Below are 10,286 nucleotides of genomic sequence, written 5' to 3' on the forward strand. Positions count from 1 at the left end.
GATGGCCCTGGCTGGGCATCACCCTCCCAGCCCAGCTCCTCCTCGGTGGGAGGAAGGCCGAGAATGGTTGATACACAGGAGCCAGTGAGACCAAACCTGGAGTTGTGTGCCCAGTTCTGGCCCCTCAGTTTAGGAAGGACGTTGAGATGCTCGAACATGGCCAGAGGAGCCAACAAGGGTGATGAGGGGCTGGGAACAGGAGCCCTTTTCCACTGGGAACAGGTTCCTCAGTGAGGAACCACTGAGGGAGCTGGGGTTGTTTAGCCTGGAGAAAAGGAGACTCAGGGGTGACCTGATCACTCTCTACAACTCCTTGAAAGGAGGCTGCAGTCAGGTGGGGTCGGTATCTTCATCAGGCAGCACTGACAGAAAGAGAGGACACAGCCTTAAGCTGCACCAAGGGAAATTTAGGTTGGACATTCGGAAAAAGTTCTTCATGAAAAGAGTGATAAAATACAGGAATGGTCTGCCTGGGGAGGTGGTGGAGTCACCATCCCTGGATGTGTTTAATAAAAGACTGGATGTGGCACTCAGTGCCATGGTTTAGTTGAGGTGTTAGGGCTGGGTTGGACTCGATGAAGGTCTCTTCCAACCTCCTGATTCTGTGATTCTGTGATCTCACTCCCTCTCTATCATCTCCTTCCCTCTCCATCATCCCATTCTTTATCATCCCACTCCATCTTCCCTTTCCCTTTCCTTCATATAATTCCCTCTCCATCATCCCCCTCCCTCTCCATCATCCCATTCTTTATCATCCCATTCCCTCTTCATCTTTCCCTTTCCATCATCCAATTCCCTCTCCATCATCCCCCTCCCTCTCCATCACCCAATTCCCTCTCCATCATCCCTGACTCTCTCCACCCTCTTTTTTTCTATTCGTCATCCCCTTCCCTCTCCATCATCTCCTTCCTTTTCCATCATCCATTTCCATCTCCATCATCACTTTCCCTATCCGTCATCCCATTCCCTCTTTATCATCCCTTTCCCTCTCCATCACCCCATTCCCACTCCATCATCCCCTCCTCCCTCTCATCTCCCTGGGCGCCTCCTCCCAGCCCAGCTCCTCCTCGGCGGGAGGAAGGCCGGGAAGGGCTGGAACGTTCCGGGACAGGGAACAGCAGGAATGGCAGCACGGGGAGGGGGGTGAGGAGCAGAGCAGGAGTTTCAAAGCTGCCCCCCTGTTTGCTCGCAAGGAGTTAAGTCTGTGATGTGTTGCGTGAGCTCTGATGAGAAGCTGCCTGACATGCAGAGCTGCAATAATGAAACGTAATACACATTAATAGGACCTCCCTCTGCGTGATTGCTTCTGCTCCACTGGCCCCATTGAAGATTTCACTTTTCTTTTAACAGTCAGAATAACAGAATGTGACATTAAGTCTTTTACATGCAGCAATTTATTTTAAAATATTGGGGCACTCAAAACAGTATCCAGAATGTTAAATAAGATATGCATGAGATGGAAATCAGAGCAGCACCGCAGTGAGGAGACAGGAGTCAGGCAGAGCCTCTCGCAGGGTAAGGCAGCTCCACTTTTTTTTTTTCTTAATTGCTGTTTAAGGCACAAATAAATGGCCAAGTTGGAGAGAGCTCTGCAGTGCAGACAATCTGATCCTCTGAGCTCACAGGTCCACGTGGGGAACCAACAGCCGCTGTTCCCACCTGTCCCAAGGTCAGGGGGAGGACACAAAACCCCTTCTGCCATCGCAGGCCAATGACACAGCACCAAACCTGCCACAGCTCACAGGTGCTTGGACAATGCTCTTGTGCACATGGTGGGATCAGAGAATCATGGTATCATGGAATGGGTTGGGTTGAACGGGAAGAGACCTCACAGATCATCTCATTCCATCCTCAGCCATGGCAGGGACACCTCCCACTGTCCCCAGGGTCACCCCCACTGTCCCCAGGGTCACCTCCCACTGTCCCAGGGTCACCCCCACTGTCCCCAGGGTCACCTCCCACTGTCCCAGGCTGCTCCAGCCCCACTGTCCAGCCTGGCCTTGGGCACTACCAGGGATCCTTGGGAGCAGACATGGGGCTCTCAGATCTCACATCCCAAACTCCCTTTCTCCCCAGACTCCTCTGCCAAGCCCTGAGGCTGTGGTCAGAGGCCTGAAGGCAAGGCGAGGGGCTGAGGATGGAACAGGTGCTCAGCATCCCTGTCCCGGGCTGAGGGGTGAGCTCAGCCCCTCTGATCTGGGGACTCATCCCTGCCCGGCTCCAAATCCCATGGATCCCGAGGCCAGGCAGCCCCTCTCCAGCCCTGCAGACACGTGAGGGGCTGTCCCCACATGCCCTTTGCTGGCTCAAAGCACGGCTGGAGACCAGGGCTGTGCCCAGGCCAGTCCCCCCAGGGATGTCAGCAGTGCTGGGATGGGAACCTCGGCTCCTGCTCCAGCCCCTGGCCCCGGGACCAGCCTGTCCCTGCAGTGTCCCCACAGGTGTCACAGGTGCTCAGGATCCCTCCCGGGGGACACCTGCAGGGCCCTCAGCTTGCTCCAGCTGGGGAAAAAGAGCCTGCAGGAGCAGGAGAGCTGTGGAGTGCTCCCAGGGAGGAGCCAGTCGTGCAGGGCCAGGCAGGCTGTGCCAGAGCCTGCCCTGCCCTTCCGAGCCCCTTCCCGATGGAGAAAGCCCAGCCCAGCGCCACGAGAGGGGCCTGGGAATGTGCTGGTGTCCTTCCTGCCTCCCTCCCAGCACCAGGCTTGTCCCCGTGCCAGCTGCACTTCAGTATTATTCTAATTTAGGGAACTGATGCAAAAGGCTGTCCTGGCAGTCCGACTTGGCTTGGGCCGGGGTTATTTTGGTTTAGCTTCAGTCATCTGAGGACAGGTCACGCTCCAACCCAAGCTGCCTCTGCTCGGCAGGGGCATGCAGGGGTCCATGAGAAGGGTCAAGGAGAGCTTTGGGCTTGCACAAGACCCCCAGGAAAACTGCCCAGGGCTCCAGATGCAGTTTGGGAACATCCTCACCCCGGCACAGACACCCTGCTGCCCTGGGGACGCTCCCAAGCACGTTCCCGAGCTGGGGAAAGGCTGAGCCCCGCTGGTGACATCCCCATTCTGAGCTGCTGTCACGGGCAGCTGCCCACCCAGAACGCCTAGCTCTGCTCTGCTTTGATGTCCCTCCCCCTTGGCAGGTCCCTGCAGCCTCACTGGGGGAGGATTGCCCTCCAGAAGGGCTGCCTGGACCTCACCCTGTGCCATCCCTGTGGCTGGGAGCAGCTGGCACCGGATGCTGGCACCGGCTCACCCCTGGGACACGGGTGGGACGGGGCAGCACCGGGCTGGGGAGAGGCTCCAGCACCCAGGAACACGAGCAGGGAGTTGGAAATGGTCCCCTCCAGCACTCAAAAGTGTGGCTGGGCTGTGGTGCACGGGTGTGGGTGGCATCGCAGGGTGTGCAGGCGTGCTCTGGGTGCCCAGCTCACCTCTGGCACGCCCTGGCAGGGTCACACATGGGGATCACCTTGTGGTGAATTCGATGTGCCCAGGGGAGCTGCTGCAAACTGAGGCCAAACACAACTCCCCCTGATTTCCAGGGAATTCCCTGAGCCTCCAAAGACAAATGCTGAGTCCAACGTGCCACCTGGGAACGGTCCTCAGTGGGCCGTGGCTCAGTGCCCACGCTGCGTCTCCTCGGTGTCCCAGAGCTGGCCGGCTCGGGATGAAGCTGTGCCAATGCCTGAGTGCACCACAGGATCACAGGCTGCTTTCCCAGCACAAACCACCTCTCCTGCTCACCCTGGAGCCTGGCACGCAGTGGGAGTTCCATTCTCCTGCTGGGGAAGCACCTCAGCGAGGCGCAGAGCTGCCCAAACCCACAGCGCGGCGGCTGAGGGAGCCTGTGTGATGTGTCACAGCTGGGAAACCGGGTGGCTGCGAGGGAATCGGCTCTCAGGCCCGAGAAACGTGCTTTTCCTTGGATTTGAGAGTGAGGCTCTCGAAGCACTGACGTGCTGTCACGTTGGCCTTGCTGAGCCCTGGTTCTCATTTAGCTGAAGCCACAAGTCCCTGCTGCTGCTGGGAGCTCAGGCACGTGCGCTCTGCAGAAAGGGAAAGGAGCCCCGAGGGCTTGGCACCCTCGCTCTCAGCTTGGCCCAGGAGACCCTGGAGGAGGTGGGATGGCAGGAAAAGCTCCGTGGCTGAGGGAAGGAGCCTCTGTAATGCCATCATCGAGCCCAGCATGGCCCGGGTCACAGGAGGGGGCTGTCCCACTCTGCTCGGTGCTGCTGAGGCCTCACCTCAAGGGCTGGGGGCAGTTTTGGACACCACAATGAAAGAAGGATTCAAAGATACTATGGAACATCCAAAGGAGGGACACGAGGATGCTGAAGGGTCAGGAGGGGCCACAGGAGGAGCAGCTGAGGGCACTTGGAGTGTCCAGCTGGAGCAGAGCACAGCGAGGGCAGAGCTCAGGGATCTGCAGCTCCCATCTCTGCTCTGGGACAGGGACAGCACCCAGGGAACGGCTGGAGCTGGGCCAGGCCAGGCTCAGGCTGGATTTAGGGCAAGGTTCTTCCCCCAGAGGTGCTGGCACTGCCCAGGCTCCCCAGGGAATGGGCACGGCCCCGAGGCTGCCAGAGCTGCAGGAGCCTTTGGCCAGCGCTCCAGGGGTGCCCAGGCTGGGGGTGCTGGGGGTCTGGGCAGGGCTGGGGTTGGGTTGGATGGTCCTGGTGGGTCCCTTGAGCTCAGGGCTGAAGCTCCAAAACGTCCAGGACCTGTGCTTGCTGTGGGCTTCTCCAAATAGAATTTCACCCACCTCCACAAGGCCCCAGCCAGGAGCTAATGCTGAACAGGATCAGCCCACAAGGAGGGAAAGGCTGAAGCTGTCTTGAGGGACCAAAACATCCCTCCCTGGCACAGGGTGGTGGCAGAGCCCCATCACTTTGTGTGTGTGTTGTTGGGGTACCGCTGGCCAGTCCCACTTGGTCGTGCCCCCAGAATCAGTTTTGACCCTGAGCAAGCGGTGCAGCCCTCATGGCCTGCAGGGATGGTGAGACAGCAGTGCCAAAGAGGTGCTGTGCCCTCCCCGTGGCTGTCAGCCTGGGCTGGAGCCCTTTCCCCCAGGACCTTGCCCCAGGCCTCAGGTGGGTGGTGGGAGCACCTCCTGTGTGCGAGAGCCGTGACTGCTCCAAACGCCAGCTCCACGCAGTCATTACAGGAGATTTATGGTCCTCATTAAACAGCAAGGGGAAGAAAGGAGCCCTGATCCGTGCAGGGAGCAGCTGATTTTGCTCGGCTGTGCGGACAGGGCCATCCCAACACAGACCCCGAGGCCCCGAGCGCTGTGTCTTTAACGGGAGTGGGAATGTTCCTGGCAGGGCTGCACAGCCCAGCAGCGGCGGGGATAAAGCACGGGCTTGTTCAGCTGACGGAGAAAATGCCTCTTTCCGTGGCTACTGACCGCCTCCGGTGTCAGGGTCCCCAGCAGGGGACAGCACGTGTCCCCCCTCGCATGGCGCCTCATGTCCGGGCACTGCCCGCCGCGCTCCGGCCTCAGCCAGGACAGCGGGGCCCAGCGGTGCCGCGGGTGGCCGAGGGCACTGGGGAAGCGCCAGGAGCAGCCCTTGGTCCCGCGGCTCACAGAAAATCCCCTCGCTTGTCTCGGCAGCCTCACGCCAGCAGCGCGCTCTGCCCTGGCCCACCGGCAGCAAGGCCTGAGGAGCCCTGAGGGTCCCTGAGGGTCCCTGAGGAGCCCCGAGGGTCCCTGAGGATCCCTGAGGAGCCCCGAGGGTCCCTGAGGGTCCCTGAGGAGTCCTGAGTGTCCCTGAGGAGCCCTGAGGAGCCCCAAGGGGTTCTGAGGGGCTCTGAGGGGCTCTGAGGAGCCCCAAGGAGATCTGAGGATCCCTGAGGAGTTCTGAGGGTCGCTGAGGAACCCCGAGGAGCCCCAAGGAGCCCTGAGGGTCCCTGAGGAGCCCCGAGGAGCCCCAAGGGGTTCTGAGGATCCCTGAGGAGTTCTGAGGGTCGCTGAGGAACCCCGAGGAGCTCTGAGATGCCCTGAGGAGCCCTGTGGATCCCCAAGGAGCCCTGAGGAGTTCTGAGGATCCCCAAAGAGCCCTGAGGAGCCCCAAGGAGCCCCGAGGATCCTCATGGAGCCCCGAGGAGCCCTGAGGAGCTCTGAGGAACCCCAAGGAGCCCTGAGGAACCCCAAGGAGCCCTGAGGGTCCCTGAGGAGCCCCAAGGAGCCCCGAGGATCCTCATGGAGCCCCGAGGAGCCCTGAGAAGCTCCGAAGAGCTCTGAGGAGCTCTGAGGATCCCTGAGGAGCCCTGAGGAGCCCTAGATGCGGCTCAGCCTCCCCCCAGGCCCTGCCGCTGGGTACCCAGTGCTGGCTGCAGCCCCCCAGCTCCACATCCTGCTCCCCCAGGGACATGGTGGCACCAGGTGCCAGGGAGTGCAGGGGACCTCCCTGTGCGGCCGTGGCGTTGGAGCTGGGGATTTGTAGCCTGGCTGCTTCCTAGCTCAGCATGGAAGACACTCTACAATTTTTAATTTGCCAAAAAAGCCCTCTTTTTAGTTTACAGGGACAGAAGGGGGACTTTTATGTGCAATCTGTACAGCTCTCCAGAAAGCACTTACATTTATGATGTTCATGAAATTTATAGCCAGTTGGCAGTGCTGCTCTCTCCTCTCCTCTCCACCAGCCACCCTGGCAGGATGGCAGACTATAATAAGCAAGCCACACATTCAAGTGGCATAAAAGGCATTTCTACAAGTTAGCCTCCTGCCCAGCCTTATAAACTCTAACAAGTCTCTAACAAGTAGGCAGGATCTCTTTATACCCAGGGAGAAAAACCCCTTTCAGCAATGGCCTTTTCACAAAGCCCACACCTTTCTTCTAATTAAGGTTAAATAGCTCCATGTTTTCTGGCCAATTTCATTCTTTCCCCTTATTCCCCTCTTAACAAGGCAGCCTTTAAAAAGACATCACTAATTGGTGTCTGCTTCTCACATACCATGCGTGCTTTGATAGTCAGTTAGAAAGCCTTCCCCATCGATCAAACTTCCACTGAAAGGCTGCTAATGTGCTCCATGTGTCTGCCACCAGACAAAGCCAAGTGGCGGGTCCCCAGCTCCCTTCTCCTGCTGTTCCCATACTCCCTCCCGGGAGCGGGGGTCCGCAGCCAGGTCTGCCCCCCGGCCCCGGCCTCCCTGGGAATAGCCCGGCATTGAGAAATGACTCCGCGATGTGTGTGGCAATTTGGAAATTAATGGGGAGTGGTTAAATGTTAAGGGTAGGATCTGAAACAGAGCAGGCGAGAGAGCAATTGTCATGCTTATGAGACTGGAGGAGGGCCAGTGAGCTTTCCTGTGAATTCCAGTCTCCCCCGGTGCTATTCCTGGGGAGGCGATCCCCTCCGGCCCCCCCGGCCCTGCGAGGGAGGGATCCTGCTGTTCCCTTTCCCGGGAATGGATGGGCACAGGCTGCCCCATCTGCAGCTCATCAGCCCTTCCCCAGCAGGTCCTGACCGCCGCGGGGCCCTGGGGGAGAAGCCACAAGAGATGGTTGTTGTTAGGAGAGCGCTGCGAGCCAGACCCCCCCATGGCCCTGCTCTCCACAGCCCGACTCGGAGACTCACAGAGCACTTTGGGTTGAAAAGGACCTTTAAATGTCAACCAGGCCAATCCCCCAGCCCTGCTCCGCCCTCCTGCTCCATCCCAAGGACGATGCTCTGGATGTCACAGCCGTGCTGTGGCTGTCACCAGGCCAGCTCCATGCCACATTCCCGGCTTAGAGCAGATCAAATCTCCAGTTCTGGGCTGCTCTGGGGAGGTCTCAAAGCACCAGAGGCTTACCTGTGGCTGCAGGAGTCACCTAACTGGGCTGCTGAGCTTGGGGACACACTGGGGTTTGTGTCTGGAACAGAACCACAGAGCAGTTTGGGGTGATGGCAGCACCGTGGGCTGGAAAGAGCCTTCACTACCTGAGCCAGTGCCCTGGTTTAGGGAGCGAGGCATTTGGGATCCCTGACACAGGATCCGGTTAGCCACCAAGGAATGATGAGAAGACCCTCACAGTCTCTGGGAACGGGTCCTTGGAAGCGTGACACCAAGATATCTGTGTGCAGACAATCTCTATATACAACAAACCCATTGGAAGACCAGAGAACGAGAGATTCAATGCTGGAGAGAAATGGCAGTGGCAGAGATTGGCTTTTTGGATAAGCTAAACACTAGGAACCCAGGCTTGGTACCGTGTACATCCGTGCAGGTTGTGCAGAGGGAGAGCTGCCAGCAAACGGCATCCCCAGAGCTCACAGGCAGGCTGGCAGGTGCTGTCCCAGACAGAGCCAGGGGGGACACGCAGAGAGCCCTGACACGGTTTTTATGGAAAGCCTCCTGCTTGCTGTGACCCTGCCCCAGAGAGCTGGGCAGGTTGGAGGATTACCCGGGGTTTTACACTTTCACCCACAGTGCAAAACAGCACAGGAGCGGGATCTTCTCCGTCCATCACTGAGCTGGCTCCTCCAGCAGGCAGCAGCTCAGCAGCCCTTCCCCAGGCTGGTATGCCAGGGCTGAGGGCATCTCCCAGCTGCCCTCCACACCCAGCTGAGCCCCGACACAGCCGCTCCCGTGGGAAGCCTGTCAGGGCAGAGACACCAGGCGTGTGTTTTGGTGCCTCCAGACAAGGGGTGAATGCCACACCTGCTCGTGCGCAGCTCCTTCAGCTTCCTCTCTCGGCAGCTCACAGGTGTGACTCGGGTGGCTGCGAGCCCACACTTTCCACTGCGCAGCGCTTCGTGCAGCTCCCGCTGCTCCCCCGGCTCCGCTCTGGCTCTACGCCCACAGATCTTCCCACAGGAGAAAGTCAAAGGCTTTCCCGCACACAGAGAGCACAGTCCCACAATCCACATGAGCCCTTCTGTGTCAGCTGGGATCTCCAGTGTGAATCTGAGTGAATCACAGAACAGCCTGGGCTGGGAGGGACCCACAAGGATCATCCAGCCCTGCACAGACAGCCCAGCAATCCCTCCCTGTGCCTCAGAGCCTTGTCCAAACACTCCCGGAGGAGCTCTGGCAGCCTCATGCCCAGGGGAGAGGGACTGGCACCTTGCTCTGTCCCCTAGAGCTGCCTCAGCAGCACCCGTGGCTCTGCCTTCACCTCCCAGCACCAGCGGGGACAGGAGCAGCCAGGTCCCACAGATGGCCCTGGATCCCTGGCAGTGCCCAAGGCCAGGCTGAGGGGGCTGGGAGCAGCCTGGGACAGTGGCAGGTGTCCCTGCCCATGGATGATCCATAAGATTCCTTCCCACCCAAACCATTCCACACCTCTCTGATGATTTTATGGTGACTTTCACCCCACCAACCCCATTTCACAGCAGTGTCTGACCCACAGGGACCCTGCAGGGCTCAGAGCCCCGGACACCGACAGTGGCCAGGGCTACCTGAGTCCTTAAGCACCTCATTACACAAGTGAACTAATCCTCCTGGATCAGATGTCCTGCCTGAACATCTGTGCCGCGAGGGGAGGTGGCCACCAGCTCTCCAGAGGCAGGAGGGAGCCTGCCAGGGGCTTGGGATCAGAGCAGCTCTCGTGTTGGGCTGTTGTAATGAAGCGCCTGGGGAGAGCTACATGAAACAGGGCCTCTCTCATCCCAGTGTCTGTGAGGGATAATTACCGTGCCTAAAGCGGGCCTGGCAGGGGAGGGGTGCAGCCCAGGCCCTGGGCAGAGGTGCCTGGTGCAATTCAAGAAGCTCTGGGGGACCTGGGACATCCCCACCGGGCTGGCAGCTGCGACACAGGATCTGCGGGAAGCCCTTCTGGCGTGGCAGATGGTGGCCAGGTGGGCTGCCCCGGGGAGCCTCAGCAGGGGACACACCTGAACACAGACACCTGATCTGCGTGTGCGAACACCCGGCCCTCCCAACCCCTGCTTTCCCACATCTGCCCCTCCGTGCCTCAGTTTCCCCATGCAGCGCCGCACCTGTGCCGGGTGTGTCCTGCCGGGAGCCCATCTGCACCCCCTGCCCCGGAGTCATCCCTCCCCTCTCTCTGCCTCCATTATCACCGTGCCTCATTTCTGAATCCGTCTCCTGCGGATCTGCCTCCAGCTGCCGGTCCTTGCTCTGTCTTTCACAGCCAGATTAAAGGGCCCTTTAGTACCTGGGATTTTATCCCCATGAAGGCACTTACACGCTGCAATCAAAACACTTCTCATCCTTCCCTCTGACGAGCCCAGCAGCCCAGGCACTGCAGCTCTCTGCAAGGCTTTGTCCTGCCCTCCCCTGCGCATCTCCTCTCCACCCCAGGATGGCTCTGCCCCAGGGGTTTGCCCTGGAGCTGTGCC

At 59.4% G+C, this 10,286-nt stretch overlaps 1 long non-coding RNA gene across 1 annotated transcript; it reads right to left on the reverse strand.

The window, feature by feature from the left end:
* Nucleotides 1-1,376: 1,376 nt before the first annotated feature.
* LOC147649251 (uncharacterized) lies at nt 1,377-6,086 on the reverse strand. The gene is made up of 2 exons (XR_015279349.1): nt 5,876-6,086; nt 1,377-5,706 (listed from the first exon to the last, which is right to left on the reverse strand). It is a non-coding gene; the product is annotated as an uncharacterized LOC147649251 (long non-coding RNA).
* Nucleotides 6,087-10,286: the final 4,200 nt, after the last annotated feature.

This window comes from Cyanistes caeruleus, chromosome 26 (genome assembly GCF_971803275.1).
Source record: "Cyanistes caeruleus chromosome 26, bCyaCae1.hap1.1, whole genome shotgun sequence".
NCBI classification, from domain to species: Eukaryota; Metazoa; Chordata; class Aves; order Passeriformes; family Paridae; genus Cyanistes; species Cyanistes caeruleus.